The sequence below is a fragment of the Podarcis pityusensis genome, assembly GCF_964106645.2.
Source record: "Podarcis pityusensis genome assembly, chromosome: 5".
NCBI lineage: Eukaryota > Metazoa > Chordata > Lepidosauria > Squamata > Lacertidae > Podarcis > Podarcis pityusensis.
The window spans coordinates 95,102,244-95,120,089 of NC_138032.1; the positions used below are offsets into that span (position 1 = coordinate 95,102,244).

A 17,846-nucleotide genomic window follows, 5' to 3' on the forward strand; every position below is an offset into this window, starting at 1 on the left:
TCCCCAATTCTGTGTTCCAAGTGGTCATGACTTTTAAAAGGTCAGGGACATGTTGGAGGAGAGCATCTCTCCAGCTGCATAGGTCTGTGTACTTTGTATAAATTCAGCTCTTGATGTGCCTTGTATTTTTCCTTATTCTGTGGTTGCTGAATGTATTATTTCACCGATGTGTTTCATTTTGAAATATATTATTTCAGCACCTTGTGTGCCAGAACAAAAATTATATCCATAACGCCACCTCATAAATTTGTGAGCCTGCAGATGTTACTCAATCCATAAGCTGCTTGTGAGACTTCAGACTGATTAGCAAAGCCCCTTTTCATCTTTAAAAGGCTATTAAAAGAGAGGGAGTCCTGGAATTACCATTTATGGTCCAGTAGCATTTTGTTTTTAAGTTGCCTAAGCTGAAGCCTTCCTTTGGTGAGCTGCAGCTTTGGAAGGAGTGTGTGTTTCCCAAATCCCTGTCGTATTTCAGTAGACTTAGTCAATACAGTAGTGATCATTATTAAATTATATTCACTATCTTGCAAGATATGCAACAGGGAAGCCTATTCTGCACTAGTGGTTTTCACATGTGAATCTGGGGGACTCCTGGAAGCTTGTCAGGGGGTCCTTCAAATGGAAAATCAGCTGTTGGGAGTAAAAAGTAAAGGTAAAGGACCCCTGGACGGTTAAGTCGAATCAAAGGCGACTATGGGGTTGTGGCGCTCATCTCGCTTTCAGGCCGAGGAAGCCGGTGTTTGTCCACAGACAGCTTTCCGGGTCACGTGGCCAGCATGACTAAACCGCTTCTGGTGCAACGGAACACCGTTTGCCTTCCCACCACAGCGGCATCTATTTATCTACTTGCACTGGCGTACTTTCGAACGGCTAGGCGGGGAGAAGCTGGGACAGAGCAACGGGAGCTCACCCCGTCCCACAGATTCGAACTACTGACCTTCACTGGGAGGTTCCTTTGTTATAGGGTACACTCACTGTTAACACAATGGGGTCCAACTAACCTGGCCAATGCCACGCATGAACTTTGCATCCTCCGGCCCGTACCCCAGTATCCTGGCCATTGCTGGGGGCTGGCATGGTCAGGTCCCCACACCATAGCAGGCGGAGGGGATGGCTGACAAGAGCACCTTGGGGCTGTTCCTTTTCTTCACGATCATAACCTTCTTGTTTGCCTTCCTCCTGTTCTACCCAATGAGTATGAACAACCAAACAACTGTGGGTGTGAGAGGGAGTGCCTGGCACTGCCTTCTTACTCACTGTCTCCCTCTGGGAAGCCAATGGTGAGGCAGAGGAGCAACAGAGCCAGCGAGTGGGTAGACTCACTGAGGGAGCCCACTGAGGGTGTCTTGCAAGGCTAGCCATCCAAAAAGAGGAAATGCATCACCCAAAAGGGACACATTGGCATTTGCATATGCTGATTTATAGGTATAGCTGTGAAACAATTACTCTAATTTAAATAGAAATAGAATGCCTCTCTCCATGCGGTAGTCTCGTAATCTGGGGAACCGGGTTCGCGTCTCCACTCCTCCACATGCTGCTGCTGGGTGACCTTGGGCCAGTCACACTTCTCTGAAGTCTCTCAGCCCCACTCACCTCACAGAGTGTTTGTTGTGGGGGAGGAAGGGAAAGGAGAACGTTAGCCGCTTTGAGACTCCTTCGGGTAGTGATAAAACGGGATATCAAATCCAAACTCTTCTTCTTCTTCTTCTTCCATAGTGGAAAAGTCTGGCCAGGGGACTTGGGTGCCTTCACAGTCTGCTGTCCAAGTGTCGATGAGCAACTTCAAGGCCCCTCTAGCCCTCTCCTCTCATGGTTCTTGATTCCTAGACAGAAGAGGACTGAGCAGGCCTTCAGACAGAGGACTGTACTCCAAAATGCCCTTCAAACAGAGGACGGTCCTCTGTGAGATAGGACACATATCAGGGCTGGCCCAAGACATTTTGGCCCCTAAGGCGAACCACAAAATGGTGCTCCCTTTGAACCAGGGAAGAAGGGGTGGGAGAAGATCTGCAACAGGAACAGGGGCTGGGCGGAGAAAGATCTACATCAGGATCTGCTGCCCCTGTGAATCCTGCTGCCTGAGGTTGTAGCCTCAGCTGTCTCACAGGTGAGCCAGCCCTGACACGTGGCCAGGATATGTCCTGCCCAGATAGTAAGTTTTGGAAGCAAAACTACTGTTACACATTAGCATTCCCATTGCATGAGTTTTCCAAATTGTATACAGCTCTGTGTTCTTGACTTTGTGACCCGCTTCTCTTGAGGTACTCACTAATATTTCAAAGTGGTCTTGCTTGTTTCTGAAAAATTTGAGAGAATTTTTTCTGTATGTCACGGCTCGAACATTGATAGCAATGAACTGGAAAGGGGAAAATGTTCCAACCCTAACGGACTGGCAAAATAAATTACAGGAAAATGTAGAAATGGCACAACTGACTAATAGCCTGAGAGGCAACACAAGACAAGTATTCGTACAAAAATGGGATAAATATAAGAAATATATTATAATAGTTGTATAACGTCTATGGCAGAATTTGATTGACCCTTATATAGTGAAACATATGAGAAATAAGTCAAAAGGTACCAAGTGTTATAAGAATGTATTAGAAGGAATATAAAGAATAACTCAATAATGATAGGTATATTCATTATAGAATAAGGCTATACACTGGGAAATGATAGGAAGTCCAACTATACCTTTTTCTTTTTTCTGGTTTTTTCTTTCTTTAATTCATATTAATAAATAGAGAAGACAACAAAAGATAGTAAAAATACGAATCAGTTTAATTTATGTAAGTAAACAAAATACTACTTGTATATGGTTTTTGCTTACACGGATTATATATATGTTTACTCAAGAAGATGTACAATACATATGTATATGTATATGTTATACAAGATATGCTATATGAAATGTGTCATATGATATAAGAGATTGTTAATAAAGAAAAGAAAAAGAAAAAAGGGAAAGAAAAATAAGACTTTGTGACCCGCTTCTCTTGAGGTACTCACTAATATTTCAAAGTGGACTTGCTTGTTTGTTGCAAGGAGTTCTGGAAACCAGAACGAGGACTTGTGAATGTTTGCATTCCCTGCTTTTTATAATATGCAAACTGACTGTGATTATATCAGCTAACTTATCCTTCTATCTATCCTGGTAGCCCAGTCTGGAGGAACTAAAATATATATATCAATGGAGAAAACATGGCTGTTTTCAGAGTCAGCTACAAAGACCATCACTGTCACTAGGAAGGCTCTCATCTTTCCTGCTTTTCTGTGATGCAAAATGTTTTCCATGGGGCGCAGGGCCATGCCAGCTGGTTGCCATGGCAACACACCATAGTTCTTTGTTGAGTTCCACGTTCTAGAACACTGTTCGCCTTGTAATTCCTTAATCGCTACCTCCCAACCTAAAATCGGAAAAACACAGCTGGTTTCCTACAGCCACCCACATGGGCTGACATTTATACCTGCAGGTTTTAATAGCAGACAGAGGAATTTCACTTTCCAGAGGCACAATATAACCAGGTGTGGGACGGGTTTCCTGTCTGTCTCCCCACACTGACCTTCTTGGCAAGGCGTGAGAGGCTGCACAAGGGAGGAATCCAAGGCCGTGCTTCTGTTCACTTCTTTCATACTTGCTTTAAAGTCAGAATATGTTAGTTAATCTTTGATATGCAGCATGTAAAATATGTATATCAATGATGTGTGGCACATGGCATTGGGTCATTTCTGTGCCAAATGGCCTGTTTCTGCTTGGAAATGCCCCTGAGAAATGCCCCTCATCACTAGAAGAGATGGGGATGACTATGTAAACGATCATCCACCCTTCCTCTTTTCCCTGTGCTTTCCCTTGGGGAAAACCGCTCTTTACTGCTCTATCGGAGCAAACAGCAATTGGGGCTTTCTCTGGTTTGATGTTTGCTCCTATTTGGCAGTCAGGAGCAGGCCTTCTCTGGGAAAGGAGCAGGGCAATATGAAGATTGCTCAGACCCATGTTTTCTAGGCATGGGACAAGTGGAACTATGGACTTTGGGCTTTCGAATGTCAGCGGTGCCCTCTGCAACGACAAAATTTGGCACCCTCTCGCCTTCCAGTCTAAGTTATTGTTGCAGCAGTCCCTGGAAAACCCTAACAACTTGATGCTCAGTGTGGGTGAACTGGTTGAGCTCCCCTAAACCCACCTCTGTTAACAGCTCCCTTTTGAGTTCAGGAACACACAACTCTGTTGCTGCCGACCCCTTTGTTCCTGCTCTAGAACTCCGTAGCTCACCTCCAGACCATTCTGGCCCTGCTGTGACCCCACTTTATAGACCAAGTGCTGATCATGGGCAGAGGGCAGGGGGCCCAAGATGAACACCACCACCATTGGACTGGAGCCCCAGCAGCTGCCCCAAAGTAAGTAGGGTTTCTTCAGGCCATTTTGATTTTCAGCAGCAACAACATAAATTTGCAAAGGTTTGGTCTCATTCAGGTAAATTGGCCTCATTCTTTGACTGTAAAGTCCAAGAATCGAGTGGCTTGCCAATTAGCTGTCACTATTCATTATTATTAACACGGTGTTGCTGCGAGCCATATTTAGGGCACTGACTTTTTGAAGAGATTAAGATTACACCTAATAAACCACTTTTGACGACAGGAGAAAAATGTGCCAGGAGTGCATCAGCATCTGTCACAGACGCAGCTGCTCTGCCTTTGTGCAGCCACAGTGGCTTGTAAATCGCAACTCCCTGCTGTCAAGTGCGCTTGATTTGTGGGGCGTTTGCATTTTGCAAATCCCATCGCAGAGTGGAGCAGGACAGAAAAGGAAGCAGAAACTGGTCTGGTTCAATGTCCACCCCCAGGAGCCCAGGGACACAACAGTGGCTCCATAATGGATGGCAACGTCTTAACACATGGTGAACTTACGGTCATTTGTTAGTTTCTGAGATTTCATTTAATGGAGCTGTGAATGTGGCAGATTCAGAGAGGGGTGTCAATATTTTTAAAGTTCTGTATTCCAACGCAGAGGATTGTGTTAAGTGGGGCACGTGGCCATTCTCCTTCCCTGTCCATGGACAAAGGCATGTGCCCCACAATACACTATTAAGTTTTGTTTATTAGCACATTATCTGATCCCTTCTTGAACATGACCTCAGTGTCTAGGAGTACCTTTTACCAGTTTCTGTTAGCAAGACAGCTACGGCCATTTTTGGCTCAAGATAGGCTGACTTCTGCTGTCAGTGCACTGGTGGCAATCTCTAAATTTCATTGCTACAATACGTCCTTTGTGGAGTTGCCATTGAGGCTCACCTGAAGCTGAAGCTACTGCTAAATGTGGAAGCCTGGCTGCTCCCTGAGGCAGAATATTGCTGTCATATACCGTATTTTTCGCTCCATAAGACACACTTTTTTCCTCCTAAAAAGTAAGAGGAAATGTCTGTGCGTCTTATGCAGAGAATACTGTGGGGAGGAGGGACGGATGGGAGCCATGGCTGTAAAGCCATGGCTGTAGAGCCATGGGTGTAAAGCAAGCACAGTGGGAGCAGTGTAATCCCTCTGCCCCCGCACTTGGCCGCCCCATTGGGATGGGAGGGTGCACGCATGCCACCCCTTGGGACGATGCTCATGTGGGCGATGTCCCACATCCCCACAGGCGACGTGCCACCACGCAAGACCCTCCCTCCGCCACTGGTCTTGCTGGGACAGTAGTGCTTTCCTTTGTAGAAGTGTGAAATTTGAAGGGCGGCTGTGGTTTCGTCCTTGTGTTGTGTACAAAGGTGTGACTTTAAATGACTTTAAATTGACTTTAAATGGGAATTGAATCAGATTCCTCCCTCATTCCTCCCTCATATGAAAGCCCCCAGAGCTCTCTGCAATGAACAAAAAGGAAGAAAGTCCAACTTCTTTTGGCTTTATTAAAATAATTGTGTAGCGCCAAACCATACAGTCCTTAGATCTAAGGGACTCAATGTGGGAAGCTCATATATTTCCATTGCCTGCCCCCCTTACTAGGGGATAAAGTCTCTCTTCATTTTACACTGTTCACTTTACATGGTTGAAATATTATGATATACTGGTAGTTTATTAAATAGTTTAGTATAGTGGTACCTCGGGTTATAGAAACTTCAGGTTACAGACACTTCAGGTTACAGACTCTGCTAACCCAGAAATAGTACCTCGGGTTAAGAACTTTGCTTCAGGATGAGAACAGAAATCACGCGGCGGCAGCGGGAGGCCCCATTAGCTAAAGTGGTACCTCAGGTTAAGAACAGTTTCAGGTTAAGAACGGACCTCCGGAACGAATTAAGTTCTTAACCAGAGTTATCACTGTACAACATTTGATTCAGAATATATTTTTTTTCTTGTTTTCCTCCTCTAAAAACTAGGTGCGTCTTATGGAGCGAAAAATACGGTTATATGATGCTACAGCTGAAAGATTTGCACTTGCTGCCAATGAGCTTCCAGGCTGGGTTCAAGGTGCAGGTATTGGTGTACAAAGCCCTGTAGAACTTGAGATCCTACATACATAGGTTCAGTGATTAAACTAAGCCATCTCCCTGGCCAGTGGGGATGAGGAGGTGTTAATGAATCAGGACCAATTTTGTAGCATTTCAAGAAAACTCGAGACCTCAGCAATGAAACACAACCCCAAGCACCTGCCATTTTGAATCAAAGTTCTGATCATAAATAATTTCAAGAAAGGATATATAAAAACAACATGTTTGTTTCTCATATGAAAGATGAGTGGGGGAAATTGCTAAGTAGAAAACTCTGTTGGGCCCGCACGATACTTCGGTTCCAAGATATGTTTTAGGCAATGACTTTTCTCTTGATTTTTTCAATATATTGAGGTGCTCTTGGGAACAAGTAGTATCATTTTAGACATTCTTTCATGTCCTGTTAAATTGGCAGGGCTGGAGTATCCATTGCAGCTGCCAATAAAAGAAGTCAACTTTGTGCCCCCACCTTACAGGTAAGGACTTGAATAAAAATTGCATAGGTTTTACTTGTTTGGGGAATATATTTTCCTAGCAATACCCACGAAGGCAACATTTATGCAAGCAGGATATCAGAAGGAGACTGCTGGTCCCTCTGGGTGTCGTCAGTTTGGATTCTCAAATGCTTGCAAGTTATGGTAACATTTTAATTTGTATTTTAGAGTTACCATTTTCCACTTGGCAAAAGGACTACAGAGGGCCTTTCATATATCCTACTCGTTATGTCTTATTAGAACCAGGCAAGTCAGCATAAATCTTGCTTCCCCCAGGATGAATAGGTATCCCCATTGGCTAATAGCTACCGACCAAGGAATTTCTCTTTTATTATATTTGTATGCCTGACATATTTTTGTAGTATGTTAATAAGCATACATAAATGCCTGAATAAATGCACCGTGGAGAATACAGGATATTCTTTCCTCTTTACGGCTTGGATGAATGAAAGCCCATCTCTTTTGTCGCCTCTGCTGCTTGGGAAGTGATGCAGTCTTCCCGTGATACTGAGAAGAGCTGGGAAGCCTAAGGTCGCCTGGGAGAGGCCACTGACCATGTTCTAAGCTCCTGGGAAGCCAGGGCTGGCAGAGGAAGTAGCCATAAAAGGGCCCATAGTGCACACCAGCTCCAGCCTTTCAACCTTATCTCAGTGGAACTGGAAGGAGCCATCTTTGTAATGATCTATACACTGCTAAGGTACAGAGGTGCATCGCTCTGGCACCTGGAGCGATGCACATGCTGTGCACCTGGGGGCAGGGCGAGCGTCCCACGGGGGTGGGGCAGCGAGCACGGGGGCAGCGCCGCCCGCGGCATGACACCCAGGGCGAATCACACCCCCCCAACCCCTTCCTCCGCCAGTGCTAAGGTAGCAACATTATTTACCCTCAGCAGTTCATAAATGCATTCTGTAAAGAGGATAAAAACTATTTAGGAAGAAAGGCGAGGTGAACATAATTCCTTTTAGTACTGTATTTCCAAAGCAGGAACCCAGCCCAGGGTATCAACTGGATGACAGAGAGCAAAGTTTGTGAGAGGATTGCCATGATATGGAGACTGCTGAGGCACTGTTCAAATTATTTGAATCTGGAGCAGTTACTGGATAGATATTATTATTATTATTATTATTATTATTATTATATCTTAATCTATAACCATTATTTTTTTTTTTTTGTATTTTCCCAGAATGAACTGAGCCAAACGCTGGTGGCAAAAGATGATCTGATAAATTAAAAACAAACAACTCACCCAGTAAGCAAGGCCTCCGTGCTGTGGACTTCCTAGTTGGCTGAGCACTATTAGAAATGAGATGCTGGACCAGACAGGACATTTGTCTAATTGTGTCAATTTCCAAGTATAACTGCGCTCTATGAGCTTTATCTGATCTGTGGTCCCAAAGAAGGTGTAATAGCAACTCATTTTAAAAAGAACACCTTCCATCCAAAAGGCCGCCAATCAAATATTTTGAGAAAATAAACCTATAATTGCTTCATTGTAACAGGCCAGGCCCTGGACAAAAAGAGAGACTGGTTTATAAAGTGTATTGGACTTGTCGAAGAAAACACTCATCAAACTCCCATAACTCTCTTTCCATCTGCATTCCTTTCCCTTTTCATCAGTAAACCTAAGTGTGGAATAACAATTAGTATTTGCATACTTATCGAACTCTTATAACAACTTTTCTGTTGCATCTGTTAATTAAAAAAAAATAGGATTTCAACATACCATAATGTGATAACTACTTTGAACATGAAGATAGATGGTATTTCTACTGAAGCCACCATTCTCTTTGAAGTTCATATATCAGCCCAACAGCTTTATACATTTTCAAGGTCAGGAGGAAAAATGGAAAGTAGATTTTAATGGCATATCTGTCTTTAAAACTAGGAAATTGGAATGCAAAGGGGCATATAACCTCAGGGAGTGGTGTGCACTTGAATTTAATGTTTCAAATCTGAACATCACCTTAACTGGGCAGCCATTTTCACAGGGAAGTTGGGGGAAGAAATAGCCAAACATATTTTTATGTGAGATATGCCTTGATGTCTAAGATGCCATAATGAAATTTGGTGTGTACATTCAGGATACTATTCAACATTTCAGGTTTAACTCTGGCACCCATTTTCACAGTAGGAAAGAAAAAATGCAAATACATGGGATCTTAAGACCTTTAAATCACCAGTTTTTACTGGTATTTTTAGCCTGTGGTTGAAACATGCAATATCCTCCTAAGACTTTGACCAGAATAAGATAAAAAATCCAAATTGATCAAAATAATGTTCAGGAGACATGACTCACACATGACTTTGATGCACTCAGTTTTTTGTGCGCTATTTTGCATGGCATGGTTCCATTGCAATTACTTTTCAAAAATATGTAAGCCTCAACTGCCTTCTCCAATTGTTGTGGAAGGTCCTTTGATCCTTCTAGGCAAAGAAGTCTGGAAAGTCACTTTTTTTTCTCAGTCGGAGATGGAGATGATGTAAACATGCATGACTTGGCAATATCACGTGGCCCTTATTTTTCATAATTATAAGAGGCAGTGGGAGTTGGATCTGGCACAGTAAACTAATCAATCTAGCATGGAATATGGCCTCACCTCAGCATTTGTAATGATCTGTGTTTTTAACTTTTTGCATAATAATTAAACACTCGTGTGAATTTGCACTTTTGAATAAATTCCATCAACTACACTGATTATTCCCATTCCTTCTATAATGCAGCAAACCATCAAACCACAAAGCACCCTCAATGCAAACCTGGAATTCACTTTTATACGAATGTATGGGACCATCAACACAAATAAGATAAATCGTGTCCTCCCTAAAAGAGGGCATGTGTTGTGGTGAGACCTGGAGACTGACCTCCTCGTTGTGGGTGGGTCTCTTGGATAAGCCACATCGCCCGATTGGTGGGTCCCTCGTTGCTGGGTGTAATCTGGCCAATGGGGTGCACTCTAAACAGTTCGAGGGACCTATTTAATCCCTTGCACGTGACCCAGAGATTCTCTTTCGGCTCGTGCAAATGGAACACCTGCCCACCTCTCCCTATATTTATGATATTTTGCAATTGACCTTGCTATGCCTTCGTGTGTCGTCTGTCATTGGGACAGGGGCACAGCAGGAATTTTCCCACTTGGCTGATTGGCTGTTGCCACTTGGGTTTCACCTGCCACGTAGCAAATCATCACAACTTGTAAGGTTGCGGATAGGCACTGGTTCAGGTGATAGGGATGGGAGAACGCTCTTGCCATCCCTATGTGAAGGGTATTCTGTTACAGGAATCCAGGGACTCAACTTGGTTTGGCCAACCCCCGAAAAAGGGTTGTGCCCATGCCTGAGTCCAGGGGAGCATCAGGGGGAGTGAACAGAGTCTGCTCCCGGGCTTTTCACCTACCTCAGGTATTCACCCTTGGCTGACCTATGATAGAGCTCTGGGTTAGCGCTACCTGCAAGGGTGTATGGAGCTAGTCTAACCAGAGCCTATGCAACCACTCACTTTTCTGTAATCAATAAAGTTGTGGCCTAAATTCTGCCAAAAACCAAAACTAAAATTTGAGTCAAATGTGTATTTGGGGGGGGAGGTCTCTGGGTCTGAACACACAAAGGAGGGCATTAAGCTTCTTGGTTTTCTCAAGGATTATTCCTAAGGTTGTTCCTAAGCTGTGGGGTTGGTGTTGGGAAGAGAGCCCGGCAGATGTGCTCCACCACGTGCCCCACCAGCATTGTTTCTGAAAGCTTTATAAAACTCTCAGAGGATAAACCCGGGACCAGGAGGAAGGGATGCTGGATGAAGATTGGATTGCCTAGTTTTTTATTTTTATTATTAGGACTGTTTCATAATATTGATGAAAGTTAGGAAAATGTTGAAATGAAATTATTTGGCTCTTATAAAAATGTCTAAAGAATTAAGTAAGAATGTTATGGTTAGGAGAAGTTGGTAAAAATTAAGAATTAAGTTCTAAACTTTGTTTTTTCTTCTTCTTTTTATATATAATATATAAGATAAGATGAAATAGATTAAGGTAATGTGATGACAGAATATTATGAATTAGGGAAAGGATTTGAAAGAGGGGAGGGATTTGCTGAAATAATAATTTGAACTGGAATACAGAGAAGGAAGGCGTGAGGAGGTCCGGGAAATAAGTAAATGAAAAATATGTGATGACTGAATTGTTTTTTAACTATTTATATTTTATTCTTTTTGTATCTTTTTTTTTTTTGGTATTCTTCTTATTTCTTTTCTATTTTGTAACTTCTTGAAAATCTTAATAAATATCTTATTAAAAAAATATAAAACTCTCAGAGGATAAAACCACTCTTTAAAATAATAATAATAATAACAACAACAATAACAACAACAAAACTTCACTGGTAACAATTTTATTTTCAACTTAATTGGACCACAACATATCCTGAATTTTATGTAAATTCAAAGTATTGCCTTTCATATTGAGTTGACGATAGAGAGGAACTCTTTTCAGAGTTTTCTTAATTCTTCAGTCTTAAAAATCACAGGAGAAGCTGGGCGCAATCCAACAGAAAGCAGTTGGTGCTAGGTTCCATTGAAGCTGCCAGTGATCTTGGCTGGATCCAGGTTTGAAGGGGGCCCCTCGTAGGTCAGTGATGGCAGCAGTGAACACCTGTAAGTTAGAAAGATGAAATCCCCATGCTTCCCTAGAAAGCCTGACATCACATTGCTCCAGAGCACAGTCAGTAATGTAAAAGGGCAGGCAGTGGGTCCTGCTAGTCAAGGCAGCCCATTTCATTTTGCAGCCTGAAGCAAAACAAGAAGGTGTTGCCATCCCCACCCCGGCTGAAGCCTTGCTTACAAGTGCAGCTTCTGGTGAGGTCTGCAAGATCTCACTGCCACTTCTTCTTGCTTCTCCAGCACCGGTGACAGGCAGGCAGAACAACCACCCAAGCATGGCCAACGTGAGGAGAAGTAGCGGCACTGATGAGGTGTCACAAGAGTTCTGTGAGAAAAAGCCACATCTCCTCATTTTTCAGAGGCAATGGCAGGGACAGGCGGGGCTGGAGATTCCACCGCTCAACGTGGCTGCCTCCGTCAGCCTCATGGTTCCTGCTGTGGGTTCCAGGCAGAGATCCAAGGTTGCCAGCGGTGATGCTGGCCCTGAATGGGATAGGATTTTGTCATGGCTAAGTAAATTCCACTGACTTCAACTGGATTTAGTTATCCCTAACTATTCTTAAGGAAATCAGCCCTGAGTGCTCACTGGAAGGACAGATCCTGAAGCTGAGACTCCAATATTTTGGCCACCTCATGAGAAGAGAAGACTCCCTGGAAAAGACCCTGATGTTGGGAAAGATGGCGGGCACAAGGAGAAGGGGACGACAGAGGACGAGATAGTTGGACAGCGTTCTCGAAGCTACCAGCATGAGTTTGACCAAACTGCGGGAGGCAGTGAAAGACAGGAGTGCCTGGCATGCTCTGGTCCATGGGGTCACGAAGAGTCGGACATGACTAAACGACTAAACAACAACAACTACCACTGGCTTTTTCTTCCAAACAAAAGTGAAAAGGTCAGATGGATGCCATAACATGGAAGCACGATTTCTTGGAGTGTGGTTTTGGGAAATGTTTGATAGGTGGCAGAGCAAATCTGCTCTGTGCGACATTCACTGTTGCTTTAACACTATCAATAAAGATTATATTATAAATTACATTAATATAGAAAATAATGTGGCAAGTGAGAGGAGGCTGAGCCTCAACCATCGCTTGGTGAGAGCACCAGCCCTCCAGCCACTCAGGGAGAGCTTTCAGGTAGTTTTGTGTAGCCTGGGCCTTTACAACTTTTGACTCATCAAGCCAAGTATAGCCTACCAGCAACATAAGGTGGGGCTTGATATGTTCCCTGTTCTTTGTTGTTGTCCTGGGACTGGGAAAACAGGGTTATCAAGCAGCACATAAGATGTAATAGAGGATTGATGTGGACTGTAGTCAGTTTGATTGTTCACCAGCTTCACAGATCTTCTTTAGGGTATATGGTGCACAGCTTCTAGAACTAACTGAATGCCTACATGACTACCTCTCTTACATCCTTCAAATCTCATTTTTCCAGGAATTCTTTGGATTGTAAGCTCCCTGGGGTAGAGACTGTCTCTCTTGTCCTCCAGGAGACACTACGGTATATTGCTGTTGTGCATATGCTACTACTGAGAACAACAGACACCTCAATTCTAAGCAGGTTAGGCACAAAGTGAGGCTCACAGATCTTAGGCGGAGATCACTTCTAAGTCGGTGGCATTAGTCAGATTGAAATCCTGCCTTTGCTTCTGTGAACTTTGTTATTGCCATGCCTTTTTATTTTGGCTACTTCTGCACATGCATAGCAAAGGAAATTTCTTTAAAACCACAATGACAAAAAGAAAGCAGCTTCACCATCTGCCCCTGTATTTACTGACAGGTGCTAATTGGCATAAACAAAGGGATTCCATAATCAACATTTTGCTCCATTGAGCCAGGCTCTGTATTCAACTGCAAAATGAAAGTTCTTTGAACTTCACCAGTTGATTGAGAACTGGAGTTTGGCAGGATATCAAATGCTTAGCTTTGTATCAAGGCTTAAAAGTGAAACTACTTGTTAACTGTCGGGGCTGGGAAGGGGTGTAACAGCTTGGCATTATAATAAGCTTTGATTGGAAGTGAAAAGAATTTTAGTAGTGGTACATATTTCAAGCACTTATTTTTTTCTTTTAGCATTTACTGGGCAATGCATCATAAAGGACAGAAAATCCAGAAAATGTGAATTTATTCAGGCACAGTCTGAGCTGTTTTTAATGGCTCTCCTCTACCCTCTGACAAGAAGGTTAATTTTACAGGATGGAAGTTCCTATGGTGTCATGAGCCATAATGCTTCTGGCTCAATCCTGCCCACTTTTATTTGGAAATAAGTCCCACTTACAGTCCAGTTTCTTTTGTCTACTCAGATTGATATCCTAGGCTTAGCGCACCTGCATTTTCAGCAAATCCCCCGCGGCGGGGTGAGCTCCCGTCTTTCGGTCCCAGCTCCTGCCAACCTAGCATTTCGAAAGCATGCCAGTGAAAGTAGATAAATAGGTGCCACTGTGGCGGGAAGGTAAACAACATTTCCATGCGCTCTGGTTTCCTTCACCGTGTTCCGTTGCACCAGAAGCAGTTTAGTCATGCTGGCCACATGACCCGGAAAGCTGTTTGCGGACAAACGCTGGCTCCCTCAGCCTGAAGCGAGATGAACGCCACAACCCCATAGTCACCTTTGACTGGACTTAACCCTTCAGGGGTCCTTTACCTTTTACTCTGTCCTTAACCTTCCCACATTTTATGGAAAGGATTCTAAGCAATGATGGCATATAATGGCCACTTAACCGTCTTTGCAGTGAGCAGCGGTTGTCTCCATCGCCCCCCAGAGCCTTGCCATGTGGGCCCTGACTGTTGAGAGGTCCTACCCAGCCACTGCAGAGCATCATTTGCACCGCGGCGGGGTGAGCTCCCGTCGTTCGGTCCCAGCTCCTTTTTTTTTTTTTAATAATATTTATTGGAGTTTACAATAAGAATAAATGTAACAGGCAATGTAACAAATATCTTAACATACTTTCACATTTTTTTTTTGGACTTCCTCACGTCTCCCGCTCCCACTTTCATCGTTATAACTTTTTACCAGCAATTTGTTATCTTATTTGCATTCTTATATCCCTTCTATTATTCATAATCTTATAGTTCTCAAAAAGAGTTATATTTTCTCAATCTCACTTATTTTCTTAAATCATCTAAGTTAGTGGTGCTCAATTATTTATGATCTAGCATCCTGCTTAGCATTCACTCAAGTTGCAATATTTTTGTAAATAGTTCTTAAATTTCTTCCAATCCTCCTCCATCTTCTCTTCTCCCAGGTCACGGATTCTGCCAGTCATCTCAGCTAGTTCCATGTAGTCTATCAGTTGCATCTGCCATTCTTCCAGTGTGGGTAGATCTTGAGCTTTCCAGTGCTTTGCAAGTAGTATCCTTGCTGCTGTTGTTGCATACATAAAAAATGTCCGGTCCTTCTTTACCACCCCTTGGCCGACAATACCCAAAAGAAAGGCCTCTGGTTTCTTTGTGAAGGTATACTTAAATACCTTTTTCAGTTCATTATAAATCATTTCCCAGAACGCCTTCACCTTAGGGCAGGTCCACCAGAGGTGGAAGAATGTTCCTTCACTCTCTTTACATTTCCAACACTTATTATCAGACAGGTGGTAAATTTTTGCAAGTTTGACTGGGGTCATATACCATCTATATATCATTTTCATTACATTTTCTTTCAAAGCATTACATGCAGTAAAGTTCAATCCAGTACTCCACAACCTTTCCCAGTCCTCAAACATAATATTATACCCAATGTCCTGTGCCCACCTTATCATAGCCGATTTAACCATTTCATCTTGTGTATTCCATTTTAACAGCAAGTTATACATCCTTGAAAGTACCTTAGTCTTTGGTTCTAACAATTCTGTTTCTAGTTTCGATTTCTCCACCTGGAACCCTAGTTTCTTGTCATTTTTAAAAACTTCTTTAATCTGAGCGTAATGTAACCAGTCTTGCACTTTATCCTTCATTTTCTCCAAACTCTGCAATTTCCAATTGTCTCCATCTTTTTCTAATATTTCCCAATATTTAGGCCATTTAGCCTCCATATTGGGTCTTTTTCGGGCCTTAGCTTCCAAAGGTGAAAGCCACCTTGGAGTTTTATTTTCCAGCAAGTCTTTATATTTTGTCCAGACATTAAACAGTGATTTTCTGACAATATGGTTCTTAAAGGCCTTATTTGCTTTAACCTTGTCATACCATAAGTATGCATGCCATCCAAAAGCATTGTTAAACCCTTCCAAATCCAACACGTCAGTGTCTTCAAGAAGTAGCCAGTCTTTTAGCCAGCAGAACGCTGCGGCCTCATAATACAACTTTAAATCTGGCAGGGCAAAGCCCCCTCTTTCTTTCGTATCGGTTAAACGTTCGGTCCCAGCTCCTGCCCACCTAGCAGTTCGAAAGCACCCCTAAGTGCAAGTAGATAAATAGGTACTGCTTTATAGCGGGAAGGTAAACGGCGTTTCCATGTGCTGCGCTGGTGCTGGCTCGCCAGAGCAGCTTCGTCACGCTGGCCACGTGACCCGGAAGTGTCTCCAGACAGCGCTGGCCCCCAGCCTTTTAAGTGAGATGGGCACACAACCCTAGAGTCGGACATGACTGGCCCGTACGGGCAGGGGTACCTTTACCTTTACCTTATTTTCAGCAAAACATTTGACAAAGTCTCCAATGATATCATTTCTTTTTTGGAGGGGTCCACTGTATTAATTTTTTAAACTACAAACAGCATCAAACATGCTGATAGAAAAGTGGGAAAGGAAAACTAGAGGGAGGGGGAGAAAAGGGAAAATAATACCATACATTAATTTGTGTGATATATCTTTTGTAATCATAATCACAATTCATCAAGAAATCACTTTATCCTAACCTTCTATACTATATCCTCTACACAAACTTAAACGGATCATTGGGGTCCTATGTTCCGTCGTATTAATGTATATCAAAACTTCAGACCAAATAGCCCTAATTACTCCCCTAGTTACTTTTCTTTAATATGTGAGGCGCTCAAAAAGACCTATATCCCAGACTCTATGAAACCAATAATCAATCAAGGGAGGTGAGCAAGATTTCCATTGACTAGCTATTGGCATTCTTGCTACTGCTAGTAATAGAAAAACCAGCATCTTATGAGATACTCTGGCATTTCTATTGCTTTCTATTGAAAGCAAGGCCAAGACTGGATGTGCTGTTAGTGATTGATCTATGATTTGAGAGATAATGACAAAAACCTTTATCCAAAAACTATATAAAGCTTCACATTTCCACCACATATACATATAATGTCCAATAGTATTACAGCCTTGACAGCGAAGTGGAGAGAGATTTGTATTGATTTTGGAAAAGTGCACCAAATACCACCTAAGTATCATTTTGAGAGCTGATTCTTAAATCCTAGGCGATAATAGTTTTAATGGAGAATTTACCCAAATGAGATCCCATTTATGTCAATAAATTTGACATTTAAGGTCACCGTCCCAGGATGTCCTAAAACCCTGGGAGGAGGCTATTTGATACCAAGCTTTTAGAATCCAGAGATATTTGAGCAATTAAGGGTTCAAAAGTAGTTAGAGAACATAAACCCCATACAAGCTAGAGATTTAGCAAATGTAGTAATTTGGATTTATTGAATCCATGTATGTGGTATATTTCCATTTTTTCCCTTTAGGGAAATGGGACATCCTTGTTGATAAGCTGGGCTGCATGATATTGCTGTTCATAGCTGGTTGAACAATGTTACCCAAGTAGTGTAGAATCATAGAATTGTAGAGTTGGAAGAGACAACAAAGGTCATCTGGTCCAAACCCCTTGCGAGGGAGGAACCCAATGTGGGGCTCAAACCCACGACCCTGAGTTTAAGAGTCTCATGCTCTACTGACTAGGGCTGTGCTCCAGTTTTGGCTGAGGCCTGAGCAAAGTCAGGCATGTTCAGAGGGGCTGATGGTTTGGATGAATCACATCCACACAGCCATGGATCGCTGTGAGTTTAGTTGGATTGGCCTAGAGCAGGGGTGGTCAAGAGACTGTGATCTACTTACAGAATTAGGGTCAAAGTTGTGTTGTTGAGCTTTTTTTAGGGAGGAGGAAAGTGGGGCAAGGGGGCGGGGGCAGATTCTATTTTACCCACGCTAAGAAAAGGGACCCAGCGATTGACCGCAATCTGCAAAAACCTCCCGGGGATCTACCAGTAGATCGCAGTCAACCTGTTGAACATCCCTGGCCTAGAGCAATCCATGGCTGCTAGGAGGTAGGACT

General features: G+C 43.0%; 1 long non-coding RNA gene across 2 annotated transcripts; it reads left to right on the forward strand.

Annotated features, from left to right (window-relative positions):
- The first annotated feature begins 3,386 nt into the window (after positions 1-3,386).
- Positions 3,387-8,610, forward strand: LOC308476726. 2 transcript variants are annotated; one of them, XR_013986075.1, is made up of 4 exons: positions 3,387-3,525; positions 4,194-4,395; positions 6,892-6,952; positions 8,154-8,610. It is a non-coding gene; the product is annotated as an uncharacterized lncRNA (long non-coding RNA). The 2 variants fall into 2 exon arrangements; XR_013986076.1 differs by having other exon boundaries at positions 4,256-4,395.
- The last annotated feature ends 9,236 nt before the right edge of the window (positions 8,611-17,846 follow it).